The sequence below is a fragment of the Rhinoderma darwinii genome, chromosome 11 (genome assembly GCF_050947455.1).
Source record: "Rhinoderma darwinii isolate aRhiDar2 chromosome 11, aRhiDar2.hap1, whole genome shotgun sequence".
NCBI lineage: Eukaryota > Metazoa > Chordata > Amphibia > Anura > Rhinodermatidae > Rhinoderma > Rhinoderma darwinii.
Genome location: NC_134697.1, coordinates 16,497,839 through 16,522,196, shown reverse-complemented (window position 1 = coordinate 16,522,196; position 24,358 = coordinate 16,497,839). Strand labels below are relative to the sequence as shown.

At 41.9% G+C, this 24,358-nt stretch overlaps 1 protein-coding gene across 2 annotated transcripts in view; it reads right to left on the bottom strand.

The window, feature by feature from the left end:
• ZMAT4 (zinc finger matrin-type 4) overlaps positions 1 to 24,358 on the bottom strand; it is a 367,445-nt gene that overhangs the window by 157,836 nt on the left and 185,251 nt on the right. The gene's annotated exons all lie outside the window — the stretch shown is intronic.

The window sequence follows — 24,358 nt, the reverse complement described above, 5'->3', positions numbered from 1 at the left end:
GTTTAATTAATTTCCATAAAAAGGATCCGTCTACCTTTATGTAATTCTATCATCGTGGGCACTTTAAGGGGAGGGATCACTTCTATTTAAATTTTAGATTTTCCATGCCCATTTACATTGTCCCAGGGTTTCCCAATACACAATGGTCAGGAATTAGTAATGGTCTTCTTATAGCGTACAGATGAACGCGATGCTTTTTTGTATGCGTTAAACTCTATGCCGCTGAGATTTATGTACAACATTCTCTCTTACAATACTATCTTTTCTTTCCTCTTCTCATCCTGATCACATAATCCATTGTGAAACCTGCCATATGTTACCTGAACAGAATGACTCAATAATTATGTAAAAATATTGCCAGTCTACTGACTGTCTGAGTTCAGCTTTATATACTTTTAAGCTCTGTTAAAGATTATATTAATACATAACATAATACATAACTTTTACACTGGCTTGAAGACAAGTCACACTTAATATTTTAGTGTGTTTACAGTACAGTATCTCATGCAGTATTAATGGCCAAATTGGCAGTATATGAGTACACTTATATTATACTATGTTTCTTGATATTTTCTCAACACTAAACTTGTTATTATTTGAGGTTTCTTAATATTTTAGGAGTGCTTGTCTAGGAGCTGAGCAGATATGGCAGGGTTCACAAAGTTTCCAAAATTGCATCCTAAATCACCGCAAGAATAAGAAACCTACATCCAGGACAGGGTCTATATCAAGGCACCTTCATCGACTGAATAGCTTGCCAACATGCTAATTCGGAACCCAAAGAACCAAACCTCACTTCCAACTCAACAGTAAGAGCAGTGGCATACATAAAGGACATGGGGTCCCATAGAAAATATAAAAATTAGACCCCTTTCAGGTGCTGTTTGATCCCACAAAACTCTTATTTACCTTAGACAAGAGGTCCTGGTGCCCCACCATATTTTTAGGACTACATTGTCCACTGCCTCGTCTTCTAACATTGCAGCCCTTGTGAAGACTAAATCCCTGTGCAGGTTTTCCTCACACATTAAAATGGGGACAAGACTAACTTCGACATTACATCATAGAAAGACCTAATCTAAAGAGGACCCCTCTCCTGGTGACGGGTTCTCTTCAAGTAGTTTCTCCACTCTTGTAATTTATTGTCTGGAAAATAGGCACAAGTATGAACACATGTACCAGCCTTGGGAACCGAGAAGTTAGTTTTACACAATTCCTGCTCCTTCCACTCAATATATCTATTTAGATTATGCCAACTTCCCATCATGCAAGAGGTAAACAAATCTCCAAAGCCACATTTATTTTACCTAGAAGTTCTCGCTTTGCATTGTATTATTCATGGGAGCCTCTGTTTTTCGCATACCCAGGAGATTAGACACATTTTTAAGCTGGTTGATGGAAGAGCACTTATTCTGACAATTTTCTCTGGCTTCTGCAGCACATACTCTCATCGGCTCGGAAGTCATTAATAATTGTAAAGTCTTTCAAATTCATTTTTCCTAAATATTTGTAGCTCTTCACTCTTTGAGGCTTATGATACGTAACAATGCACATCACAAGGAGCGTTTAAGTACCTCTTCCAGGAGAAAATGGTTTCAAATAAAATAATGCATGAGACTTCACATTACACAAAAAGTCAGACGTCAGAGGTGAAGAGCCGTATAATAAAGATCAATGGGGAACATAGGTGTGCTCCAACAGAATGTATTTGTTGTGTTTTACGAATTTTAGATTGTTTTATTGATGTGTACTTTGAAATTTTCTTTTTTTTTTTTTTCTTTTTTTTCCAAACTCTTTATTTGGTAAACAAGACATAACAAATCAGTAGACATTCCCACATATCGGGAGCATATATCGCTACGTAGAGCTTTGATAACATTCTCAAAAGAAAACATAGTGATAAAGGTTCATTTCTATACAGATGTTGCGAGAATATCTCATCTTATCTAAAACATTGTTATATCAATACTGTAAATGATATTTATGAGTACAGTGTAACAATAAAATACTAATAACAAGTAAACCAAAATCTACCAAACATGGTGCAGCTATCCATAGTAAAGAGTCTATTTCTGTCCTAAACTGATGTGTCCTCCAAGCTAACAGAGGGCTTTAAGTGATTTCTATGAGGTCCAACTGATCCACTGGGCTTCACATTGTGGTAATCTGTTTTCCAGAATACTAATTAATTTCTCAAATTGGTGTATTTCCTTAATTTTGTTCAGCGTCCTTGGGAATGGGATAGACAGTGATTTCCAGCTAATGGCTACCGTCCATTTGGCTGCTGATAAAATATGCGAGATTAATTTTCTATTTATTTTGGGTACATCAGGAATTTCTGCATTCAGTATCGCTGACCAAGGTGTTAATTTGATTTGTATACTTTGACATTTTCTTGTGTAATCTGTTGTGAAGAGCTATTGATAGACAAGTCTGTGGCGGAACATAACATTAGACATGACAACCAGATTAAAGATGCTCACGATATGGAGTGGTTCTGTAAATCCTGCACCATATAACCCCAAGTGTCGACGCTACCTCCTCCTCAGAAGAAAAAACACAGAGAATAAGGAGTCATGTACTATTAGAATATAAATTGCCAAAGGCATAGAAAAATGAAAATTTTATTGGACAATACAAGTAACATGTCATTTTAAAATGTAGACTACAAATCGGACAACTGCATACCTCCAGTGACACAGGAGGACAATAGGAAACCACTAGTATATAACACAAAAAAGAAACTCCAAAAAAGGAGGCTGTGTAGCCTGCTCTGAGGTGGCAGTCAAATGACAGTGTAAGACGCAAAGCAGAATATAAACAAAATAGCATCTCATGGTAGATCGTAACACAAGCACAGTCGGTCACATATTGATATTAGTAAAGAACGAAGTAAAAGATGAGTGCTGCCAATTATATTAACCATGCTTGTGTATATACAAAGTGCCAGTTATTAGGTTCAATCTGTCTGGGCCTCAGAGGAGGATACAGAGAATCCCAGAGTATAGGTGTAAAAACGAGTACGTTTATAGAAACGAACAGGTAGCATAACTAACCCATGTGGCTCCTATGATCCAGTAACTGCCAGGTATGGAGAGACCCCAACGCGCGTTTCGCGTGGATGGCTTTTTTAATAAAAAGTATTTACAAAGTTACACAAAACACACTGAAATACAATATATATATATATATATATATATATATATATATATATATATATATATATATACATATACATATACATACAGGGTGGGCCATTTATATGGATACACCTAAATAAAATGGGAATGGTTGGTGATATTAACTTCCTGTTTGTGGCACATTAGTATATGGGAGGGGGGAAACTTTTCAAGCTGGGTGTTGACCATGGTGGCCATTTTGAAGTCGGCCATTTTGTATCCAACTTTAGTTTTTTCAATGGGAAGAGGGTCATGTGACACATCAAACTTATCGAGAATTTCACAAGAAAAACAATGGTGTGCTTGGTTTTAACGTTACTTTATTCTTTCATGAGTTATTTACAAGCTTCTCTTTGTTTACAGTCATTGACATGTCGCAGAGGTTAACACGTGAGGAGTGGATAGAAATTGTGTTGATGTCTGGTGAACGCAGTACCCGGGTCATTGCAGCAGATTTCAATGCAAGACAACCTACGAGACCAGCCATCTCCCATGCTACAGTTTGCAAACTGCTTGCCAAGTTTCGTGAAACTGGTTCAGTGTTGGATTTGCCCAAATGTGGACGCATGAAAACTGTCACTAATGAAGAAACATCAGTAGCTGTCCTAGCTTCATTCAGCAAGAGCCCATAGCGTAGCACTCGCCGCATGTCACTGGAGAGTGGCATCAGTCGAACATCCCTTCGGCGGATATTAGCTACTCACAAATGGCACCCTTACAAACTCCAGCTGCTGCAGCATCTCAACGAGGATGACCCAGATCGGCGCACTGAATTTGCAGAATGGGCAAAACAAAAATTGGAACAGGACCCTCAGTTTACACAGAACATTTTGTTCAGTGATGAGGCAAACTTTTATGTGAATGGTGAAGTTAACAAACAAAACCACCGCTATTGGTCTGACACTAACCCACATTGGATAGATCCCTCCAAGACTGTTGGAACACAAAAATTGATGGTATGGTGTGGTATATGGGGTACAAAGATAGTGGGGCCATTCTTCATCAATGGAAACCTCAAGGCCACGGGATATCTGAAATTGCTACATGATGATGTGTTTCCCTCTTTATGCACTGAAGCTGGCACGTTCCCTGAGTTTTTCCAGTAAGATGGTGCACCACCACATTATGGGTGTCAGGTCCGAGCATTCCTAGATGAACAGTTTCCTGGAAAGCGGATTGGTCGTCGTGGGCCAGTTGAATGGCCCCCTTGGTCTCCCGATCTGACCCCCTTAGACTTTTATCTTTGGGGTCATCTGAAGGCAATTGTCTATGCTGTGAAGATACGAGATGTGCAGCAACTGAAACTACGGATACTGGAAGCCTGTGCTAGCATTTCTTCTGCGGTGTTGCTATCAGTGTGTGAAGAGTGGGAGAAGAGGGTTGCATTGACAATCCAACACAATGGGCAGTACTTTGAACACATTTTATAAGTGGTCAGAAACTTGTAAATAACTCATGAAAGAATAAAGTAACGTTAAAACCAAGCACACCATTGTTTTTCTTGTGAAATTCTCGATAAGTTTGATGTGTCACATGACCCTCTTCCCATTGAAAAAACTAAAGTTGGATACAAATGGCCAACTTCAAAATGACCGCCATGGTCAACACCGAGCTTGAAAAGTTTCCCCCCTCCCATATACTAATGTGCCACAAGCAGGAAGTTAATATCACCAACCATTCCCATTTTATTTAGGTGTATCCATATAAATGGCCTACCCTGTATATATATATATATATATATATATATATATATATATATATATATATATATATATATAAAGCAATCATAGAACGTAGTAACGGCACCAGGACTTCAGAGTAGATGAAACTGTGGATTTATTCACCTCAATTGAGCGACGTTTTGGTTCAACAGAGAACCTTTATCAAGCTATGGATAGCCGATGTATCGGGGTACGGGCTCATAGACTTTCTATTGAGTCCGTACACCGATACATTTATTTCCGTAAAAAGCCGAACAGACACGAAGCAGCTGAGCAGTGTTCGGACCCCCACCAATCCAAAATTCTGACATGTCACATGACATGTCAAACGTTTAGCTACACGTTAAGGCTAACAGGCATAAATCCTGAAAGCTACATTGCTGAATAATTTTGTGGTGTGCTGAAGACTGCAGACAAAGACTACCCAAGACTATTAAACCTTAAAGAGGTTTTCCCAAAAAACACATGTATCTCCTATCCACTAGTAGGGAGTCTAAGACCTTCAGTGATGAGAATGGGGGACAGAAAGTCCCTCTGAAGTACTCCATGACAATGGAGCGCTGTGTGCATGCTCGGCCAGCGCTCCATTAATTTCTATTGGACTTTCGGGACCGCTGTCTCCGGGAGAAACATAGAAATTAATGTAGTGCTGGTCGAGCATGCACACCAGCACTACAGTCTCATGGAGCACTACGGGGGACTTTCATCACTCCTCATCACTGGGGTCCCAGCGGCCGAACCCCCAGCGATCAGAAATGTATCCCCTATCCTGTGGATACATGTGTTTGTGGGGGAAACCCCTTTATAAGTAAATCTTTAACCTTTTAACACAATGTAATTTTTAGGTCCAATATATGTGCCAATTTCTTAATAGATCGTCATATACAGTACATTTATGGTACAGAGCTCTAAATCCCCTGCATAGGCATAAAGTAAACCGATAAAATTCTGTCTGCCTGCAGCCACCACTAGGGGGAGTTTATAAGCTTACTGCATACTTTGGTGGTGCTGCAGGGAAATTGAACACTTACCGCCAGGTTTCCCCATAGATTACAGCTTATTACTGGGGGTACCAGTTGGGGACACATTATGATCAGCTTATTGTCAAAGAACCTTCTAACAAGTAGATATTGTCCAAATCGAAAATCCCCTTAAGGCTGGATTCACACGGGATGGAAACGCTGCAGATTTTATGTGCGGAAAATCCACAGCCTGTTACAGTGCCAGCCATTTGTACAAATCTCATCCACATGCCGCATAACATTTTCCGGACGGAAATCAGAGCATGCTACGTTTTTTTAATCTGCAGTATGCTCATTCTGTTCTGGATTCCGAAGCAAAATACGCAGATAATGTGCTACAAATCCTCTACGTGTGTGCTACCCTTAAATGGGTTGTCCAGGCTCAGGGCTGTTTTTTATACTAATGAAATATCCACAGGATAGGTCACGAGTATATGATCGGTAGGGGTCCATCATGTGGACCCAACATCAATCAGCTGTTCCGGAAGCTACGCAGGGGCAAAAGACTCCAACCACCGTATAGCGGCTGTGCTGCAGCTCTGCTCCTATTCAAGTGAATATGAGCAGAGCTGCAGTAACCCAGCACGGCAGCTATACAGCGTATGGACCCATCTGCTTCCGGCGCCACCCCTGCAAAGCTTCCAGCGCCCAGAGGCAGCCGGAACAGCTGATCGGTGCGTGGTCCATGTGTCGGACTCCACCGATTATAGACTCATGACCTATCCTGTGGATAGATCATCAGTATAAAAACAGCCCCGAGCCCGAACAACCCCTTTAAGCCGGTATTTTGATAGCAGATTATAATTTTTCTGCTTTGCGTTTTCGTATTAGTAGAACTCCATTTGCGACTTCTAAACAATTATAATGTCATCCAGCTACATAACTGTCCTCCAGTAGCCAAGGCAACCAATCAACTTTCACTTTTTTGCACAAAGTCATTAGACATAGAGAACGCACTCCTTCTGCGGTTTGTATAGACTGACACCCCTGTCTATTGTTCCCTTCATTTTTCTGCACGCGGTGGCACAATAAGGTCAGAACGGAGCTTCTCTCCTTTATGCATCGCTCTTTGATTAGAATGTGCTTAACCTGGAATGTACCTTCAGATAGAGACGAAATACAAACCACTCATCAGGACTGTTAATATCTAAGCAGAGACTAAAAAAAACGGGTTCAATTACAGTCATCTCATTTAGATTGCAGAACATGCACTAAGAAGAGATGGTCCTCCCGGGATATGGTATAACTTTATTTTATTGATATGAAACTAATGAAATGGGGAAACCTAATTATCCATCTTTTTTTATATCAATGTTAAGAGGTCGTCTATGCAACGTTCCAGGATCAACTTAGTCTTGCAAGAATATTAGATGGTGACATATGTAGGAGAAATCGCTTCACCTTGAGAAATCTAAACGGTGTCATGGGATTTGTTCTCCAGGAGGTAGAAGTTGCTGGGTGACGCGATTGCTCCCTAAAGTCACATTATAATTGCGTGTGCGAGCTATAAAAATACACGATTTAGGAGCATCATTAAGGAAAGTAATATGGTATGAGGAAAACTGCATGGAAGTAAAATTGTGATGTTTTAAGAAGTCTGCTCTAGAAAAGTCAATTATCCGAATAACATATGTGCCCGAGGTGGTGCCCTATTAACAGCGATGAGAAAAAGTCTCCCACACCCGACTTGTATTCTTAAGTGTTCATTAGCATTAGTCTGAGAAATGAGGAATAACTGTGATGGAGAATAATATGAATTACTATATATTACAATGCCTTTAATCCAGCATCGATGGGACAGATAAATAGATATTCTAGATTATCGGAGAGTAAAATAGTAAGTATATAAAAACTTATTTTTTTAAGGGTAGAGAACCTTCAGTAAGAAAGTGCCAAGAAGAGGTTAAAGGAGTTATCCAGGCAAGGACAACTGATTGCATATCCTCAGGATAGGTCATCAGTATATGATCGGTGGGGGTCCAACACCCGGACCCTGCACTGATCAGCTGCCTCCAGGCGCCATGCAGTGTATGCAGAGTTCAGAGCCAGCTCCGTATACTGCATAGAAGCCGTGCTGCAGAACTGCAGCTCCGCTCCAATTCACTTGAATGGGAGCAGAGATGCAGTGCTGCAGCTTGGCCACTATTCTGTACAAGAGCATCTGCTTCCGGCATGGACATCTGGTGCCCGGAGGCAGCCGATCGGTGCGGGGTTCAGGTGTCTGAACCCCACCAATCATATACTGATGACCTATCCTGTTGATAGGTCATCATTTGTTCGTAGCCGGACAACCCCTTTAACATAAAGTAGACTTCATTATTTTTTTTTTCCAGCAGAGGAATTGCCTACTCAGTCTTCTGCTACTAGTCTTGTGCAATTCTTCATTATATTGCAGTACTCTACTGGAAGCACGTGCCAGATGATAAAATTTTCTATAACAATGGATGCCAGAGTAATCTTTTAAAGACCTATCCTAAATTACATTTGAAAACTAACTGAGAACTTGTGTTCTCTGCTTTCAGCCATTTCGGGGAGAGAATAGGTTGACTCTACTTAGAAGATCGCAAACCATTTCGCCCTGTCAGCTCAGTTCATAATGCTGAACTGTCTATGATGGGTAAAGCTGTGGCCCTTTATGGGCAATACCTAGCTGAGAAGCCTTTTAATGTGCAGAGTATTACCAGGTACCAGTATAGTGAGTATTCAATATAGGAAATATTTATTTGTTTTTATACATACACATATATACTTATACATACACAATCACACAGATACTGTATGTTCTTCTATACCTTTGTCTTATCTTAACATATCCTGAGATGTGTGGCGCGAGACGACCAGCTTTGAAAAAAACCAAAACCGTGATTTCACAATAATCTGTCACGAGATGTCTATGCTGTGTTCGTCTATGTGTGGCCACCCAGTGGTTGTGATGTGAATTTCAGCATGTCAATGGTTTTGGTAACGCGTTGCAATATTGTATTGAGTTTGCTTGAATTTAAGGACCCCAGTTACTCATAAAACAAAGGTAAGGGTGGGCACATCTGTATATGTATATATAGGGCATGAGACTTCTATGGGATTGGAGGGAGTTCAGCACTAATCTGCTTACTATGACACTGTCATAGTGACTACTTGTAACTGCCACTAGAGGGCGCTCACTGCATACACATTTATACAGTTATCATTGAGTCTAGTACTTGTTGTATAAATCCATATGCCGTTAGCTCTTTCTAGTGGTGGCTGCAGGCAGCCAGCATTATATTATTTATCAACTTAGAAAAACATAAATCAATCAAGCTTGTTCCTGCACAGTCAGAGGGGATGGGAGGGAGAGGATTCTCTCACTGTGATTGACTGCCAGGGATATTTGACAGAAGGAGGGGGAGGACCCTCTGAGAGACCGAGTGACAGAGCAGATCTGACAATGGCAGCAGTCAGCCAGCTACTTCCTGTCCCAGAATCTGAAGGCAGAGGAAGAGAATACTCCATGTTCTACCTTGAACGTCACAAATTTCTTCTAGGCCTTAAACTCCTGTGTACCTTCAAAGGAAAGGGATGATGAGTGTAGAAAAGTAGAGTAGAATTAAGGCAAGAGAACTGCTCAGAGAAGCAGAATAAGTTGTGTCTTCCTCTGTGTGCAGATTACTTAGCAAACTGTGCAGGAATTATATTGCTGCTTCGCTCCTATACTTAATGAATGGTGACAAGTACAGCAGGACTGTGAGCGCCCTGTAGAGATCTCCCATCTGGTAACCTGTGAGTCAAGCAATAAGAAAGGACAACACAAAGACGACCACACAAAACCTCTTTTTTGCTGTCACGGCGAGACGACTGCCAGCTCCACAGCCCCCAGTGCCGTGACAGTGTTTTCTATTCAGTGATATTTTATAAGACCTATAAAACATCTCTGCTATGTTAGCGGCAAAGCTTCCCGTCCCAATTAGCATACAGCAAAATATTATAAAATAAAGGTAAGATACGAGGCCTGGCAGTGTGACGATCACTGTGGGGATATTTAGCTCCACATATTGCAGTGATAAAATCCGCTATAGCTCTCGCCTGTTCTGTCTAAATATGCACCATTAAGGGAGGAAGCGATGAGTTTGTACTTTGCAGAAACTGTTACCTTATGTTTTAATGTTGGAGGGATTTTTTTTACTTCTAACGTTTTTACCCATAGGGAGTGGTCGGTGTAACGGACAATTAATTGTTTATTGTGACCTGACAACTATAATGCTGAACTTCAGGGACGGAGCAGGATTGCCACCTTGGGCATTAGTAGAGCTTGTCCTACCCGATACTTGCATTGGGAATTTGTGTTTACGAGCAGGGTAGGAATTCCTGAACGGACATGTACAGTATGGTGCTATAATTGTGAGGGCCGAGCCCATGCCATCAACAGCGAGAGGATCAGCTGTAAATTTAAAGCCACACCTCTGCTGTAATGGCCAGATCAGAGAAACCTTCTCTGATCTGGCCAGAACTAATCCTGGCTGTTTATCTTCCTGATCGCCATTGTCAATAATAAATGCAGAACAATGAACAGGTTGGCATCTTCTTATGTTGCCACCAGGCTTTCCGGTGAAGTGATCAGGGATCGTGCTATATATGGATAGTCAGTATTTCCATATTTTGCCTGTTCGGATATACTTAGGTGTGGAGTACATTACATAGGAGTGTACTATACCTGCATATAAACATATGCCACTAATTTATTAAAGGATATCTCCACTTGTTTATTGCACCAATTATTTTTTTTTGTAGATATCATAGCGTTTTGTTTTAACAGCTCCTAACAGACCTATGTGTCTCCATGGGAACAGACTACAAACACACCCTGTGTAGTCTGGTTCTGTAGTCAAACTCTTTTCCATCTTCCCCCTATTTTTGCTAACATATACTTGGTTACATAGAATAACCTGCACTTATTGGAAAATAATTAATAAAATCAGGGACCTAGAAAGAGCAGAACGTGCCCCATGACCGATAACAAAATGGGGCCCCCTTCTCCTCTCAGTTCAAACAATCTCATCTTCCCCATTCTAGGTCAGCAAGGCTCCTCTGGCTAATTCCTCCTAAGTTTTTGGATAGAACTAGACTGAGCAGGACCCTTATTCTCATGGGCCTCATAGTAGTTGGTGGGCTGCCACTAGAGCATGTACGCTCTTAAATAACATCATTACATACCATATCAGACGCAGACGGTACAAAAAGCATGTGCTAAGCATCTCCAATTGCTAGACATAAGTCTTCCGGGGACAGCTGGTGGGAACGAAACTTGCATAACTACATCCTTCCAATGTATGTCCAGCACAGTGTGCTCTTTTCAGGGAAATGTAACTAAACTGATGGGGTTTCTTCAAGGGTCAGGGGCTGATCCCTGTGATACAAACAACCACAAACTATTTGTATCACTGTACAATATTCACAAGACCCTCGATGACGGGATCAATGTAAGCATGATCTTCTCCTGAAGAAACCATTTATAGAAGAAGTACGTTCCAGGAAGGCAGATGACTCAGAACAACATGTTCTGGAAGGAAAGTGCAGCCTAGGAGCCTGTGATCGACGTCTCATTTCACAGAGCAATAGCTTTAAGAATATGTGATGCACGATGTATGTCGTTGAAGCGTCAGTCAAAAGTTCTTGAGTCTGTTCTTCAAAGGCACATAAATAAAATATATTCATTGCACCATTATTAAAGGTGTTGTAAACGTTTTGTTTTTTTATTGTAGTCAAGCTGCATGTCCAAAGAAAACATTATGATAGTGAACTCCATTATCAGCAATTCCCTAATGTGTCTCAGTTACTGGAATAACTCCCTCTAACCTAGAACCAGGTGACACTTTTTAGCTATATTGTGCACATGGAGGTTTAATGACCCTAATTTTTTGGGCTACCAAATTAGTTTATTTTATTTTTATAGTAAATGTGTTTTTCTTTTCTAATTTTTATTAGGTGAAATTTAAGTAAAAACTAAATTTTTACATGTATATTTATTTAATTTAAATTCACACTAAAATTAAGCGTTTTATTTTTTATTTACATATATTTCTATATTTATTTTTAGAAAATGCCCCCCCCCCCCCCGCCACCCCCAAGAAGTCATAAAAGACCTCTAGGGGATATTCAGATTTTATATGCTTTCTTTTATTCTAGTTTATTATTTAAACTTTATTATAGTTTTCTACTGTAACTGGGGCATTCAAAGGAGGAGGACATTAGTCACACACAAAGCTAATCTGGGTCTGCAAGAAGCCCAGCAACCTCTGCCATGCCAGGAGGCACCTGACGAACACATGATCCTCATTGAACAATGTTATACTGTAAAAGAGAAGACAGAAGTGATCATAAACTGTTTCCGTCTTCTTTTCAGGGTGTCCCACTGTCTGAATTGCAGGCACCAGTCCTGATCCTGCTTGATTGCAGGTGCAGGAGCTTCAAACCTGAGTCATACAGAAGTGTACAGCCTTAGTTTTACTTGAATTTGCTTAAAGGTTATCTTAACCTTTGAAGCCTTTATTTTTTACTAAAATAGTGTATTATAGTGTTTTGTGCAACTTTGTAATTTGCTTTGATTAAAAAATTTTTTTTACTTTTTGAGATACAGCTTCTATATATCCTGGATACATAAAAGCTGTATCTTGCGCTCAGGGGCGTAGCTAAAGGCTCATGAGCCCCGATAGAAAAAGGTTCTTCTTGGGCCCCACCTCTCAAACTTATATATATATATATATATATATATATATATATATATATATATATATATATATATATATGAGACCGCATATCTATAGCAATACGACCCTTTAGCTATGGATAGGATTAGATACAGCGGCTCAGCAGACAGTATCACACATTATAGGATTAGATACAGTGGCTCCGCAGACAGTATCACACATGATAGGATTAGATAAAGTGCCCACAGACAGTATCACACATGATAGGATTAGATATAGGGCCCAGCTCGCTGACTTTGCAGCTCCAGCGCTGGACCCAGGAAGTATAAGAATTGTTTTGCTTTTTTATGTGTTACTAATTATTTTTGTGTTTGTATTTTATGACAAGTTCGGATTAAAGGACTACTTCGATAACTGCGTTTTTTTTAATTCTCAATAAAATTATTAATGAGGATTGTGTGGGATTTTTATTTTTCCTATGTCTTTGTATCTTTTTAAACTTTATTACTACCAGCTTATTAATAGCCGCTGGCTGATTAATAGCGTCCATTACTAAGGCGAGGCTTAATGTTAGACAGGAAGAGGCTAACACTAACCCCCATTATTACCGTGGTACCCACCGCCACCAGGGGTACCGGGAAGAGCCGGGTACGATCCAGTACCCATGCATCTGTAGTGACAAAGGGGCACCGGGATGGCCGCAGGCTGCTATTATTAGGCTGGGAAAGCCCAAAAACAGTGGTCTTTCCCACCCTGGTAATGATAGCCTGCTGCTGCTGTGTTGTATCTGGCTGGTTATAAAAATGGGGGGGGGGGGGGGGGCGACATCGTGCTTTCCAATTATTATTTATTTATTTTTAAAAAATGACGTGGGATCCCCCCATTTTTCATAACCAGCCAGATACAATGCAGCAGCAGCCTAGCATTGCCAGGATGGGAAGGGCCACTGTTTTTGGCCTTTCCCAGCCTAATAATATCAGCCTGCAGCCCGCCCCAGTGCCCGACCATCACTACAGATGGTCGGGTACTGGATCATACTCGGCTCTTTCCAGCGGTGCCGGTGGGTACAAGGGTAATAATGGAGGTTAGTGTTAGCCCTTTCACCGGCTAACACGAAGCCCTGCCTTAGTAATGGACGTTGTCAATTAGTCAGCGGACATTAGTAAGGTGGTAGCGATAAAATTTAAATAAAAATGCGAAGACATAGAAAAAAATTATTTATTAAAATAACCCCTCCCCACACCCACACCCACACCCACACACACAACCCTCATTAACTATTTAATTGCGAATAAAAAAGCAGTCATCTAAGTAGTCCTCGATTCCGACGTAGTCCGAGGACTGAACCTGTAAAAAAAACAAAAAAACAACAAAGTAAGGGCCTGTTCACAACACCGCTGCCCTTTCATTGAGGGGTTTCATCGGGTAACCCCTCAACAGAAAGGCAAACTGAAACCTCAGCTTCCGTTTCTCACACCATTGATCTCCATGGTGACAGAAACGTTGCTAAAGGTTTCCGTTTGTCACCGCTGTGACAGGATTCAGTTATTTTGCATTGTCGACTGCGCTATTGATTCCGCCAAAACAACGGAAGCCGTTCTCAACGGTGACAAACGGAAACCATTAGCAAAGTTTCCCTCACCATTGAGATCAATAGTGATGCAAACGGAAGGTAAGGTTTCCGTTTGCCTTTCCATTGAAGGGTTATCACGACGGAAACCCCTCAACCGAAGGGCAACGCTGATGTGAACAGGGCCTTAGATACAGGGCCCATGTGCATGTGTGATACGGTTTGTTGTACCCTGTATCTAAGCCTCAGGTAGGCTTAGAAACAGGGTCCAGCAGACTGTAATCTTATACAGTATAACATTACTGTCTGCTGGGGCCCTGTATCTAAGCCTAACACACAGTAGGCTTAAAAGGGGTTGTCCAGTCCCTAAACAATCCTGACTCACGGGCCCCCCTCCCAATCAGCTGTTTTGAAGGTTGTGCAGCTCTCGTACGAGCGCTGCTTCCCCTTCATTTCCCTTACTTGCTCACACTTTGAATCACTGACACGTCTATGTTGGTGATTCACAGTGTGAGAAAGTGACCGGAATGAAGGGGAAGTAGCGCTCGTACGAACGGCTGCACCCCCTTCAAAACAGCTGATTGGCAGGGGTCCCTGGAGTCGGATCCCGACCCATCAGTTTCAACAAGACAGTAATATTAAACTTACCCTCCTCTTCGGCCGCAGCGGAGGTCCTGACTCCATCCAGGGTCGGGATGTTGTGCGCATCGCATAGCGTCGGGATGTCATGCTCTGCGCACAACGCTGTGACGATAGAACCTCCGCTGCGCTCTGGAAAGAGGTAAGGGGTAAGTACTGTCAGTTACTATAGTAACAGGGGCCCGTGTAGTTTATTACATAGGCCCCAGTTACTATAGTAACTTTTCACTGATGTGGTGCGGGGGGCCGTGGGCCCCCTTGGCTTCGGGGCCCGGTCACAATTGCGACCGGTGCGACCCCCATAGTTACGCCACTGCTTGCGCTGAAGCCTGAATCCGTCAGGTCAGTGGGACTGATGACTTTGGTGACAGGGATCCCACATGTTATTGATCACATATAAGTTATGAACTTAGATGGGATCAATAACAGCTGGATCCTGCATGTCAGAGACGCGCAGGACCTGCTGTCACCGAAGCCGTCAGCCACGCTGTCCTGATGGATACAGGTTGCAAGATCCAGCTGCTCTGTATACTGGATATAAAGCAGCTGTATCTCAAAAAGTAAAAACAAAATATTTAAAGGAAACAAATTACAAAGTTGCACAAAACACTAACACACGATTTTAGTAAAAATGTAAAAAAAAAAAATGCTTCAAGGTTTACATAGCCTTAAGGTAATCTCCTTTGGACAACCCTCAGTTTAGACCATTTCAATGAACAGCTCTTGTTCTGTGCGGATGTTGCTGGGAATATGAAGAAATTACTGATCTGTCGTCCCCCCCCCCCCCCTTCCAAAAGCCATAACTCTTATTTTTCCATCAATATTGCCGTATGAGGGCTTGTTTTTTGCGGGACGAGTTGTAGATTTTCACAGCCGCATTTTTTGTACCATATAGTGTAGTGGGAAACGAGAAAAAAAATATATGTGGGGTGGAATAGGAAAAAAACAGCGATTCCTTTTGGGTGGTTTTGTTTTTTGGTGTTCAGCATATGGTAAAAACAGCATGTTAACTTTATTCTGCGGGTCAATACGATTACAGCGATACCAAATTTATATAGGTTTTCTTTATGTTTTACTAATTTTACAAGGAAAAAATGGATTGTTAAAAATAAAATTAGAGTTTTGTCGCCACATTCTGAGAGCCATAACGTTTTTATTTTTCTGTCGATTTAACCGTGTTTTTTGTGGGGCGAGCTGCAGTTTATATTGGTACCATTTTGGGGTACGTGAGACTTTTTGATCACTTTTTATTTCATTTTGTGTGGGAGAAGAAGGGACCAAAAAACAGCAATTTTGATGTTTTTAATTTTTACGCCGTTCACCGTGCGGACTAAATAATGATATATTGTAATAGTTCAGACTTTTACGGACGCGTTGATACCAGTTATGTTAGCTTTTTATTTTTTTACATTGTGCTTGAGGGGAAACGGGAAAAGGGGTGTTTTTTTGAGCTTTTAATTTTTTTTTTATTTGTTCATATTTTTTATTTTACTATTTTTTACTTGTCCCCCCTAGGGGACTTTACCCAGCGATCATTAGATCGCTTGCACAATATACTGCAATACTAAGGTATTGCAGTATATCGCGACTCTGACAGTTTCCTATGAAGCCCTGCCGGAGGCTACAAAGATGGCGGACCTGGGGGACTTCATCAGGCCCCCAGGTTGCCGTGCCAACCAACGGCTCCCCGAACTCGCTGCAGGGGGGCCATTGGGACATTACAGGGGGTCGCCCACCTGTTTTTAGTCATTTAAATGCCGCGATCGCTATTGAACGTGGCATTTAACGGGTTAAACAAGCGGGACCGCGCTCAAACGGGATCCCACTCATTACCCGGAATTGTCGGCTGTAGCCCATGAGCCTGCTCCATATTCCCCCACCCGGCGTGCGCCGTATATATATACGGCGGAAGTCAGGAAGGGGTTAAAATGAACCTCCAGAATTATATGGACAACAATTTTGTTGCCATAATTTCATACTACCGAGTCCGTGCATGGGACATAGAGGAAAGTGATAATCTGAAACCACCTCGTCGTGATATCACGATACTTTGTCATGAGATGTCTATGCTATATGTGCCTATGTGTGTCCACCCAGTGGTTGTGATGGGAGTTGCAGTCTGTAAAGAGTTTTGCTAATGTGTCGCGATATTCTATCGACTTGGTTTCATGAGAAGTTGGAGTACTTAACCAAATTCAAGCAAAGATAAGGGTGAACACATCTGTAACATATCTCTTAAGAACTAGATGACATATAAAAACACGAGACCATTGGACATTGATGGGTTAACAGATCTCTGGGCCCTTAATGTGAGGATTTGTGATGTCTCCAGACAGAAGCACTGCCATATTGACTGGTTCTGTGTCCAAAAAAAACACCAGGTCTATTGACAGCTCAAGATGGGTTCCATTATTTAGGAATCTTCAGGTGTCAGGCCCTCAGGTACTGCCAGTTTCCCAAATGCTCAGTCTACCCATTACTGGATCAATATGACCTCTAGCATGAAGAATAGTTGGTGTAGACCTCTTACTATGCCTACAATTTGCATTCTTCAATCCCACTAAAAAAACAGGAGACTCCTTTATCGTTATAAGGCCCCAACCAAAACCCTTCTACACTCCTTGTCACACTCCTCTAACCTTTGTCTGGATCTAGATATTATTTCCTCCTTGGAATACATGAGTATTGATTAAAAAGATCTTTGCAGAAAAGACAAATCATTGATCAGAGACTGCTCAGAAAGACTTGTTACATTATGCACGTGGCATTTTACAAACTAATATGACACTCACTTACATGGCAATGACAGAATCGATGAACAGACAATGTCTATCCTGTGTGCTTAAAGACGAACATCACGCTTCATCGAGAAGAGCCGCTCATACTTTATTCATACAGATGTGTGGCTGTTCTTCACTATAAAACTGTAGGCAACAACGGCAGAACACACGCAAGGTATACAGAGGTCATAATGTCTATAAGCACATCGAGACCACCTCTAAGAACATTATTCCAAAAAACACACAATCTGCCTAAAACAGCATATTGGGGCATATGGACATCATAGAGGTGGGTCCTAATTCGAGAGATGTCTGTACACATGCTGCTGTCCTTTATATCAATGGGAGTTACGGAAACCTAAAAGATTCAATTCAATGGTTAGAGGTGGTCACAATGCTCAGAGCTGCTCCATGGATGTTCCATAATAGTAGTTCAATACAACAGTTCAGCCCTGAAAGGGTAAAATGAAAAGCAACAGAACATTATAAAAGTCAATGTCAGCAGAGTCTGGGCCGAAAATCCCACAAGTAAAGACATCAATCCCAGTGCAGCTGCTGCAACTAATCGAGTGTGATTGCAGCGAGAGAACAGCGTGTGTGTGTACGTTACAGGAGAAGGTCATGTAAGGAACGGGGCGAACGCTAAATATATTTACAGGATTTTATTCCATAAAGAAATGGAAGGATGATGTACAGAGCTTCAACATAAGGTCTACAAATACAAGTATTATTTTGGAGGTGCTGAGGTGGATTGGTTGATATTACATTATTGCTCCCTGGTAATACCTTCTTTATGGGCCATGCTCCCATTATAAAGTATGGTAGCACGGTCCGTAAAATAGAACATGTCCGATTTTTTTCGGAAAGTCTCTCTAGCACAGACACCTTCCCGTAAGTATAAGGGAAGGTGTCCGTCGGCCATAGAAATAAATGGGTCGGTAATTATGGGCAATTTTAAAGTTGTGTGCATGAGGCCTTACCTGTGAATTTATTAATGGCCATGTACACCTTTGGAGACAATTTTTTTTCCCCCATCGCTTTAATGCATCTGAAATAATCAATAAAGCAACTTTTTAAATCATGACTTTTTGCAATCTCCCGTTCTGTGTCGACATCTCCTATAAAGACCTATGTGATTCCTTAGATACAGACTACAAACCAAACTTATTTATTTGCGGATCTGTGACTACTGATGACACACGGATGCACTAGGAAGGTTTTTTTCGGATAAGTGGACTGCAAATAACAGACAATGGATCCGTGGTTTTGCGGACTGCAAAATCACCATGATCGTGTGCATTAGATCTGTGACTGCAAGATCAGACTTGTAGTCTGCAACAATGGACACACATTCCTAGGCATAGAAGTTGTATACGTAAAAAGGGGAGGAGAATTTTAATTAAGACTGCATAGTTGGAGCAATAAAAACAAATATTGGTTGTAAAGGTGGAGATATCCTTGGCATATTAAATCTATAAAGTAACCATAAAGCATGAACCTGCATCCCTCCATGCCGTTCTGTGTTGCCCCTAACAATCAGGACACACTATTTTAAGGAACTCGAGTTCTCTTCATGCTGCAAGCGGAGAGGGAAGAATGAATCTACAGTGGGAGGACCCCACCAAATAGCAGCTCATATCTCAGCTTCCTTGACCTTTGTCGATGTGACATGAGTGGAGTAGGATATTGAGTTTAAATAAAGCTACATGCACATAGCTGAATTATGGCTGGTTTTGTACGGAGCCCTAGGTAACAGAATTTTTTTCCGGATTCTCAGAAGAAATTGCTCTGTATATACGTCATACTATGGAGCCATAGACGCTCAGTCTGCCACCGTGTGGTGCTACCTATGTATGCCACTGTCTTATGGAGCTATTCTGGAGAATATGAAATCGGAAGGTACAGTGGAGTCCCATAGATTTCTATAGGTGACGTATTACGGCCATGATGTCTGCAGTCTTTTCTAAGATTCGATTGTAGTTAGACTTTAATATCTAGTATTCATTTCAGTTTTGCTCGGGTTTCCGTTTGTCTCAGTTGTGCAAGAGTTCCGTAGTTTTGACAAACGCCACAACTGAGGCAAATTGAAACCATTTGCACCGGATCCGTCACCATTGAAATCAATGGTGATGCAAACAGAAACCTATGGTTTCCGGTTTTTTTTCAGTCAGGCTTCCGTTCTGACGGGAAGCTCCGACGGAACGCCAGAGCAGAACCCTGACACAGATGTGAACGAAACCTTAGTTGGTATGACATGCCATGATTAAGAACGAGTGATTAGTTTGAAACACGTAGGTTCATTGCCTCCACTTCTCTGTGCTCGTTGCATTGACAATAAAGTGAAAATTATTCCTTTAAAAAAAGCGCTGGATCGAAAGTCTTCTCTTTGTCCTATGATTCACCTAGGATCAAACGTCGAAACCGGTGAGCTGGAGGATTCCTCCGTATGCTTTATATAATTTGATGCAGCATAAGAACATAGGTACCCCTCCCCCCAACACTGCAATATTACTACTGTGATCGAGTAACTGCATCGAATAATCCAAGGTTACATGGAAACATTCAGAAGATCACTCGCTTACAAGTACTGGGCTGTATACCACATGGTGATTTATGTCATGAAAAATCAGACACAAATGTGGATAATGCAACAATTAGACAGCAGCGTACAAGGAGGACATAATAAACGCCTGAACCCAGTGTCAACATTTATCTCTTACAATAACATTTCTAAAATAAATGCAGTTCCTATTCATAGAGCCATCACTAAAGTAGGAAATAATGGAATTGAAAAATGATAAATACACAACATTAAAGAAAAATAAAACACTAATGACCTAAAACTGTGTCTGCAAATGTGAATAAACATAAACCAAAATGTGTGAATAAAACAAGGAATGAATGTAAATGTGATTTTAATGGTTCTAGAATTGGCTTGCAGATGACAAGAATATAGTTTTGAATATATTCAGACCTCATATGGAATATTGTGTACAATTTTGGGCACCTGTGTATAAGAAGGACATGGCTCAACTACAACGGGTGCAAAGAATGGCAACCAAGGTAATTAAGGGAATTGGCGGATTGCAGTACCAAGAAAGGTTATTAAACTTGGGGTTAATAATTTTAGTATAAAGATGGCTTACAGGGCGATAAAGATACAATGTACCAATATATAACTGGACAGTACAGAGATCTTTCTAATGATTTTTTTACACCTAGGCCCGTAACAAGGACAAGAGGGCATCCTCTACACCTAGCGGAAAGAAGGTTTCACCATAATCATAGACGAGTATTCTTTACTGTAAGCAGGGGCAGCGTTAGAGGGCGCAAACTGAGCAATTGCCGAGGGCCCACATCCTCCCTGGGCCCCCTGCCCAGTGGCGGAACTAACACTATAGCAGCCATAGCCGCTGCTACAAGGCCCGCGGGTGAGGATGCCTTTGCCGCCGGCACAGAATATTTGTGGGCTAGGTGGCATGGGCCCTCTCATGCTTGGTGGCGTCGCTAGCAATGGGGGGGCCACGTTAGGCCTGCAGCCTAAAACACGCTGGGACAGAATCCCTATACAGAGGCCGGCATTATGTTGTCACTGGAACACGCCAACCTATGCAAGGGTCCCGTCTCGGCGTCTCAAGGCTGTGGAGCAGCTCCGTCCATCGCAGGAACTGGGCAAGAGGAGTACAATTTTATTTCATTTGTTTGTGAGGCTGCGCGTGACCCCATCTGCAAGGGCGGGGCTGCGCATGGCCCCATCTTCAAGGGCAGTGCCTGCACGTGGCCCCATCTACAAGGGGTGCCTGAGCGTGGCCCCATCTACAAGAGGGGTGCCAGCGCGTGACCCCATCTAAAAGGGGGTGCCTGCGCGTGGCCCCATCTACAAGGGGGGTGCCTGCGCGTGGCCCCATCTACAATGGGGGTGCCTGCGCGTGGCCCCATCTACAAGGGGGTGCCTGCGCGTGGCCCCATCAACAAGGGAGGGTGCCAGCACGTGGCCCCATCTACAAGGGGGTGCCTGCGCGTGGCCCCATCTACAAGGGTGTGCCTGCGCGTGGCCCCATCTACAAGGGGGTGCCTGCGCGTGGTAATATTGGTCTTATAATAGTGAGTTTATTTCAGTAACAGTATGCAGGTAATATTTCATCTGGTATAGTGGTATGATATAATAACTGTATATGTACATAGATAATTTTTGGGTGTGAGAGGGGGAGATATGCTTTGGGGTTTGCAACACTTCTGGACGTGCTAGAAATCAGCAATGCAGTTCTCTGCACACCACCTTCTGAACTGACTGAATTATTCACACAATAATTGAGCATTTGGGGCCCCACTTTTAACTTTTGCCCAGGGCCACATTTTGTCTAAAACCGGCCCTGACTGTAAGAGCAGTGAGACTTTGGAACTCTCTGCCCCAGGATGTTGTGATGGTTGATTCATTGAGCAACTTCAAGAAGGGCCTGATGCCCTTCTTTAAAAACATAATAATGAGTACTAGATTCTGGAAATGAGACGTTGATCCAGGGATTTATTCTGATTGCTATATTTAGAGCCTGGGAGGAATTTTTCTACGAATGAGGCCATCCGCCCCATGGGGGTTTTGCCATCCTTTGGATCAACACAGTAGGATTACATATTGGACTTGATGGACCGATGTCTTTTTTCAACCTTAAAGAGGCTCTGTCACCAGATTTTGCAACCCCTATCTGCTATTGCAGCAGATAGGCGCTGCAATGTAGATTACAGTAACGTTTTTATTTTAAAAAAACGAGCATTTTTGGCCAAGTTATGACCATTTTTGTAGTTATGCAAATGAGGCTTGCAAAAGTCCAAGTGGGTGTGTTTAAAAGTAAAAGTCCAAGTGGGTGTGTATTATGTGCGTACATCGGGGCGTTTTTAATACTTTCACTAGCTGGGCGCTCTGATGAGAAGTAACATCCTCTTCTCTTCAGAACGCCCAGCTTGTGACAGTGCAGATCTGTGACGTCACTCACAGGTCCTGCATCGTGACGGCCATATCGGCACCAGAGGCTACAGTTGATTCTGCAGCAGCATCAGCGTTTGCAGGTAAGTCGATCTTACCTGCAAACGCTGAAGCTGCTGCAGAATCAACTGTAGCCTCTGCTGCCGATGTGGCCGTCACGATGCAGGACCTGTGAGTGACGTCACAGATCTGCACTGTCACAAGCTGGGCGTTCTGAAGAGAAGAGGATGTTACTTCTCTTCACAGCGCCCAGCTAGTAAAAGTATTAAAAACGCCCCGATGTACGCACCTAATACACGCCCACTTGGACTTTTACTTTTAAACACACCCACTTGGACTTTTGCAAGCCTCATTTGCATAATTACAAAAATGGTCATAACTTGGCCAAAAATGCTCGTTTTTTTAAAATAAAAACGTTACTGTAATCTACATTGCAGCGCCTATCTGCTGCAATAGCAGATAGGGGTTGCAAAATCTGGTGACAGAGCCTCTTTAACTATGTGGCCGGATTGCAGCGTGAAGTTAGTGGCGCCAAGCACCATACACACACACACACAAACAACAGAAAAGTATAGACATTCAGACATCGACCAACTACTCAATTCAATCTGCTGTAGACAATTCCTGGAGCATACTGCTGAATAAGCACTCTTGGCAGCAACGAATTAGCAAGTGCTTCCCTAAACGACTTTATCATTAACAGCCCTGAGACACAGGATTCTCATCAACGTTTACTCAAGTGTTGTAATGTCTAAAGTTTATTAACTGAAGTAGAAAACGAAGGCAAAAGTAGAATAAAATTACTGTCAACTGCACAAATCAAGAGTACGGTGCAATTCCCACCTGTGTGGAGTAACCTGTATACATAGAGAAATTATCATCATATATTTGTAGGAAAATATCCATACTCGAAAGCTTCGTATCATTATATGTTCAATTGTTTTTTCGAGAAGCAAATGTAAAGCAAGCTCCACATTGGTAAGAAATTATTCACATGAATTGTTAACCTTTCTGCAACCTTATGCTATATTCTAGAATATTCTGGATCCTTTTTTAGCTAAAGGGGTTGACAAAGATCAGAAAAATGTGTTTTTCCCAAAAACAGTGCCACCCTTGTCCATGGGCTCTTGTGAGGTACTGCAGCTCATCCTCAATTAATAGAAATAGGGCTGAGCTGCAATTCCAGACACATGGACACGAATGGCGCCGTTTCTGGAAAAAATAAATATTTTATTTCTAGTCTTGGGAAAGAGAAAATCTAATCAAATGATCTTCTGATATGTCATAGATACATGTGAGGAGATGACATTGGTGAAGTCTGATCTTGTACCACCACTGATTTCTGGAATGAAAGGGCTCTAAACAGCTGAAACCCCTTTGACAATGCTTAGAGATTGCGATTGCAGAAAATCTGACAACATTCAATGCAAAGGAATGCGGGACCCAAGATTATAGACTCACCATTGTCATCTTTTCACACCTATCCGACATATCAGAAGAATATTTTCACTAGATTTCCACTTTTAAGTGAAGGTCGTTTGAGTAGCCCGACAACATTCTGTTAACATAATAAAAAACATAATGAGAGCATTAGTCCTGGGGACTGGGGAGCCCAGTGTCGTCACCCACTAATCTGTAGAAGTTCTGGTGGTGAGCAGTCCATACCTCTGAACATTTGAATCCCACATTGCCAGGCATTTTAGGTCCTGTATATGTTACACCCAGATGGGAAGACCCTCTCAAAGGGCGCTGGAACGCCTCTTATGTAGATTTCCATTCTGGA